Source organism: Ptychodera flava, chromosome 5 (genome assembly GCF_041260155.1).
Source record: "Ptychodera flava strain L36383 chromosome 5, AS_Pfla_20210202, whole genome shotgun sequence".
Classification (NCBI taxonomy): Eukaryota; Metazoa; Hemichordata; class Enteropneusta; family Ptychoderidae; genus Ptychodera; species Ptychodera flava.
This window is the reverse complement of record NC_091932.1, coordinates 35,163,384-35,169,383: the sequence shown is the minus strand read 5'-3', so window position 1 is coordinate 35,169,383 and position 6,000 is coordinate 35,163,384. Positions and strand designations below refer to the sequence as shown.

Genomic DNA, 6,000 nt, shown 5'->3' with positions numbered 1-6,000 from the left:
GAACCGGGTTCTATGCGCGTGACGTCAGAAATATGCAAATGACAACAAAAGTATTTCAAACCCTATCAGCTCCAACAATTTGCACAGAATTTCCAAAACTTCAGAATTTAATACATGAAATACCTGCTGATAGCCCCTAGCATGGATTAGGCTGTCTGTTCAGGCAGGAGCAATATTTGAAATGATGAATATTCGCTGTTTAATTTTATGAAATTTTGAAGGGTATTATGGCAATATCTCATAAACGATAATGAAGTTTTACAAAAGCATGCTTATCTATATTCTCCTTATTGACTTCAATAATTCTACCAAATATGGACTGAATTGATTGAAAATTGAGAGTTGAAAGGTTTTGAAAATTTTCAAAATATCAGGAGCAAAAATCCATAGAAAACAACGGAACAGTAAGATTTTGTACTTGCATGTGTGCGCCTTTAGAAGGTTTCTATCTTTAGCAACGCATGAGTTCCTTAAATCCTTCAGTATCGCCTTAACACTGACAAAGTTTTTTTTTCAGTCAGTAATTCAAAGCTAACACCGGAACATAAATTTCCAGGTTTGACACAGCATAAAAAATTCCTCCATATATGAAAGCCATCTTGGACCCTTACACTATCAGATTCACATATGTTTACTGATTTCTGGTTTCAACAAAATCATCACTAGAATCATCATCTATTTCCACTACATGTGGGTGTGACTCTGTCTGAAACCTTTGGGCCAATGCAGCGGACAGTGTCTCTTCGGAGGACACATCATATCCTCCCTCATCTGCCAAATGATCTATACCACGCACGTGAGGAGGATTCTCTGGAATTGGTTCTCTACACTGGGGGCAGGACTCTAATGGCAGCACGCACTTCATACAGCCAATAATCCTGTTACAGGTTCCAGGACAGAAGTACAGAGGGAAATCGGGTTTGTCAAGACAAATCATGCACGATATTCCAAGTATATTGTCGGATGTCGAACTACCTGCGTGTGTTCCAGATGTAGACTGTAAAATACAATAATTATTACTTTATTAGATCACGAAGAACCGTCTATTCCATACACAGAGCAGAAATTCAGCTAAAGTTACTTCCAACATGATACATTCAAAGATTTTATTTTGATTACAGCATTTGAAAAAATGTCTGTTAAGCTATACTTCCATAGCCTAGGCATACATCACGAAATGTTACATGTGTCGATACATGTATTTTTAAACATGATCAAAATATGTGAGGTTTTATATGGAGTGTCTAAGAGTCGCAAAAATGAAGACAAACGGCCAGTTCCAAGTACGCTAACCTTAACCATTTCGGGTACCAATGAATTCAGTATAACACACAGAGCCAATTTCTAATTTCGATTTTCTGTTAACATTGATAACTAGAAGTTTTGTCATTGAGGTCGCTTTCTTACTCGGGAAAACCAACACTACATTCAGTATTTTACCCAATTCACAATTCCCATTTGCTGTATTGATTAGAAATACGGTTGGCTGACAAGTTGCTGTGCTGAAGTTCGTGTTATTCTTAAGGTAAAATGTACCTTGATTATTTCGTTATCTGAAAAGTTTCTTGATACAGTTTAACATGTACACAAACAAATATCTCCAGCAAGTTTAATTGAATTTACAGCAGGAGTTGTTAAATTCATTGAATATGCAAATAAGCTATTAATTAACAAAAGGCTGCTCAATGTCACACTCAAAAGCCAGGTGTCTGTCATAAACACCCAGAAACAAACTGACCACGGAATGTCTGAGACATCTGCATGAACGTACACCCTATCTGACATGGTAAAGTATATGGTCAAAGTCAGTTATTTTCAGATTCAGATCAAGAGTAAATTTATTCCAAAAGTCCAGAGGTGCTCATACATGCAAGTCTATGGAGAGTGAAACTAAAACTTCCTCTAACATGGCCAAATTTAATCGCATTTTGAAACAATTGACGTGCATCTGTATGGGGTAGGGTACTATCCTAGTACAAACTTTGAAAGAAATTGACCCAGACCATGTCTGAGATATCTGTGTGAAAAGACGCATGCATGCATGCACGCACAGACAGAAGGCACTCTATAAGTCCCCTCGGACAACTAAAAATAGTGGGGAAAACGTCACATCACGGACAAAATTCTTTTTTTTTTGGATGGTTTTATACTATTGTGAGTAAAATGTGTTGAACTAGAACTCTTGCCTAATAGAGGGCGCTTTTCTTCAAATATAGCCGGTGACCCTATATTGTTTTTTATGAACAACCACCTTAGGCAATATACAGTCAATAGCTGAAATTTTTAGACGATCTGGGAAACTTAGATTTCAAGGTGCATACTTCCTTAATTCAGAATACAAGATATGAACTGAATATGCTCACGTGTTTTGAAAAATAAGTAATACACAAGAGAATGTAAGTAAATATGAAGTACAGCATCTTCTATTGCAGTATAATTTGATAATGCTCAATGCATTACAGTACAGAGATATCTGTCAACTCTATACCAGTAGCAGGTTTAATCACATTCGGTAAAGTAGTTTCCGAGTCATGTCACTAATTGCAAAACTTCTTTAATATGCAAATGAGCAGTTAGTTAATTGTACACTGTAAAATGCTTCACAGTAAAGTCAGATGTCTATTAGATCTGTACCAGTGGCAGGTTTCATTGAATTTGGTGCAGTAGTTTCCGAGTTACGTCTCTAATTACAAAACTTCATTAAATATGCAAATGAGCAGTTATTTGATTTCACACTGTATAATGCTTCGCAGTACAGTCAGATGTCTATTAGATCTGTACCAGTGGCAGGTTTCATCAAATTTGGTGCAGCAGTTTCTGAGCTATGTCTCTAATTACAAAACTTCATTAAATATGCAAATGAGCAGTTAGTTAACTTTACAGTGCACAATGCTTCACAGTACAGTCAGATGTCTATAAGACCTTTACCAGTAGCAGGTTTCATCGAATTTGGTGCAGTAGTTTCTGAGTTATGTCCCTAATTATAGAACTTCATTAAATATGCAAATGAGCAGTTAGTTTACTTTACAGTCCACAATGCTTCACAGTACAGTCAGATGTCTACAAGATCGTTACTAGTAGCAGGTTTCATCAAATTTGGTGCAGTAGTTTCCGAGTTATATCGCTAATTACAAAAGTTCATTAAATATGCAAATGAGCAGATTATTGACATGACACTTATAACATCATCATAATGTTATGAGACTGACATCAGTATGAAGTTTCTTGAACTTTTGTGCAGTAGTTCTTGATATATGTCAACACTGTCATTTATGTCTCCATAGGAAACCATTATATCAAAAAATTAAATCTTTGATAATTTCATTAATATGCAAGCCACACCCACCAAAACCTTTTCAGTTCTTGCCATTTGTGATCTGAACCTGTGTACCAAATTTGGCTTAAATCTGTTCAGCCGTTCTTGAGATATCGTGTATACAGACAGACAGACAGACAGACATTGCTGAAACATTAGCTCACGTGTGTGACCCACGTGAGCTAAAAATCCTAGGCTAAAGAGAACAAATTCAAGATATGAAATTTGGTCCAATTTTAATGTAAATGGTAAAGCGAATGTTGACATTTAGCCTACGCATATTTCTACATTTATTCTTTGATTTCAGTGTGAAAAAATGGTTGGCCAAATAATGTCACGAATTTTTTCCCTCGGTATTAAAGTCAATGTACAAGTGTGCCAGAAAATGTGTAGCACATTGTCGGCTATTAATCTCGCTAAAGGACTTACGTGTAACTGCCTCTTGACAGACTCCAAAACTGTTCTTATGTCATCTAGCTCGCTGGACTTTCTTTGTTGCCTCCACTGCGCTGTAGTTTCAAAACCTCGAAGTCCGAGACAGAAATGACGTAAAGTTTCCTTGCGCTACTCCAGTACGATAGCTCTATATCGGAAAAAAATTAAAAAATCAATTTGTACAAATAAACACACATACTATACGAAGTGGGCTCGGGTATACCGCAGATATTTTGCTTGCAGTCTAACGCTGCGTAACGGTGAATCGGTCCAATATTACCTACGCTTATAACTTCAGGAAGTCTTCGCAAAAAGTATGCATACTTCACTAGGAATAACTCGGAATAATGTCTTCCAAAGCTGCCCTAGAGTAAAAAAAATGCGATTTTCAATACTTACTTTGTGTAGCCTGAGTTTCTCTCAGTGGGATGTAATTCCTGTCAAGCATTTTCAGGTTTTCATCCAAACCCAACTCGCCTTTCAGCTTTTCACAAACAACATTTATCCGCAGGAACTTGCTGTTACTGAGACGGGGATTACCTCAGTGTCTTTCAAAACCATTTCTTCAAACTGCAGATATGTTACTGCCTTAGTTACACTGGACTCTTGACGTCGATTTTGCGAACTTGTGCTTGCCCCGATGTTAGCCAAGGTGCCGGGTGGCGGTACCCCTCCTTGTCTTGACGACTGAGGTCGCTGGTAAAACATGTTTGCCGGTGGTACCAGTTTCAGTGTTGTTACTGTTACTAGTAACTGTCGTGGCTGGGAGATTGTGTCGACTCGGACTTGACGATCCACTCGTCGGTATTATCCCCCGAACTTCTATGTTGTGTCAAGCTCCGATTCAGGAATTTCAAATAGGCCCGCCTCCGTTTGCCAATGCACCTTTCGCCCAGAGTTAGTTGTTTCGTCGGAAACGAGATACATTGTCCTCTCATAAATGTGTTCCCGGTCAAAACGTTTAATCTCGATGTGTGGAGGGGAAGTGGGAGCTGCAACACCTCACCCCCGATACGAACTTTTACCGACATGACGATCGCACAGAGGTTTCGATTCAAATGATCCGTGTTACGACAAACTTTGATCCAATCTCGAGTCCCACCAGAGGCGTTGCCTATACGACAGGATCCCCGTGGAAACTTTCGTCCAATCACATCATTTTTCTCCAGCTGTCATTCCAGATTACTAATCATCGAACATTGTAGCAAATATTTTGTAAAGAAATGTGAGAAAACGGACTCAATGGCACACCTTCCGGTCTGAGGATTCCCAGCGACCTCGCGCGTTTCCAAACAGGCTAAGGGGCGGACCATTTAATATCTTGGGGTGGTTGTATCATAGACCCAAGGGTCTATGATTGTATGTAAGATTTTGGGGAAAAAATGCTTGACGTAAAAAACTCAGATGTAAAACTAAAGCTTACATATATCCTCGGTACTACTATGCAAGGTGGAGACAAACGAAGGGAAAATCTACAAAAACAAAATCTGCCCATGGAAAAAGTGTGTGGAAAAAAATCCGTCCAAACTTATAAGTTATAGGGGTTTGCAAAATTTGATAAAATGGTTACATTTAGTACGGATTTTATAAAAAAAGTTACAAATTATGATTGCTTGGGTTTCAAGTACTTTGTGTCACGTATACACCTAAACCATATCGGGTCAAGGACCCATGAAGTGATATTGAAAATGGGTCAGTAGAAATCAAGCTGAGCCAATTTCTAATTTCTAATTTTGATTTGCTGTTCAACATCGCTCAACTAGAAGTTTAGTCGTTGAGGTCGCTATTCATTCTCGGAAAAATCAACACTTAATTCAGTATTGTACCTAATTCGTAATTCACATTTGCCGTATTGATTAAAAATAAGGTTGGCCGACAATGATACCTCGAAGAACGTGTTATTCTTAATTCAGAAATAGAATACTAACAGAACAAAGTCAAGATAGAAATCTGGTCCAATTTTAATGTAAATGGTTAAGCGAACGGATGAAATATTGAATTTTGCCCATATTTCTACTTTCATTCTTTGATTTCATTGTGAAAAAATGGTTGGCCTAATAATGTCACGGATTGTTGAGAAGCATTTAGTAGTGTGAAGTCATTTAAGGACTCGTTTGGTACCATGGCCGAGAGAGTTCTTCCAATGCAAAATGCAAAATTCAAAATGCAAAATGCAAAATTCAAAATGCAAAATGCAAAATGCAAAAATTTTGCATTTTGCATTTTGCATTTTGAATTTTGCATTTTGC

The 6,000-nt window shown here is 37.8% G+C and overlaps 1 long non-coding RNA gene across 1 annotated transcript; it reads right to left on the bottom strand.

The window, feature by feature from the left end:
• Positions 1-387: 387 nt before the first annotated feature.
• LOC139132590 (uncharacterized) lies at positions 388-4,247 on the bottom strand. The gene is made up of 3 exons (XR_011552365.1): positions 4,151-4,247; positions 3,746-3,899; positions 388-997 (listed from the first exon to the last, which is right to left on the bottom strand). It is a non-coding gene; the product is annotated as an uncharacterized lncRNA (long non-coding RNA).
• Positions 4,248-6,000: the final 1,753 nt, after the last annotated feature.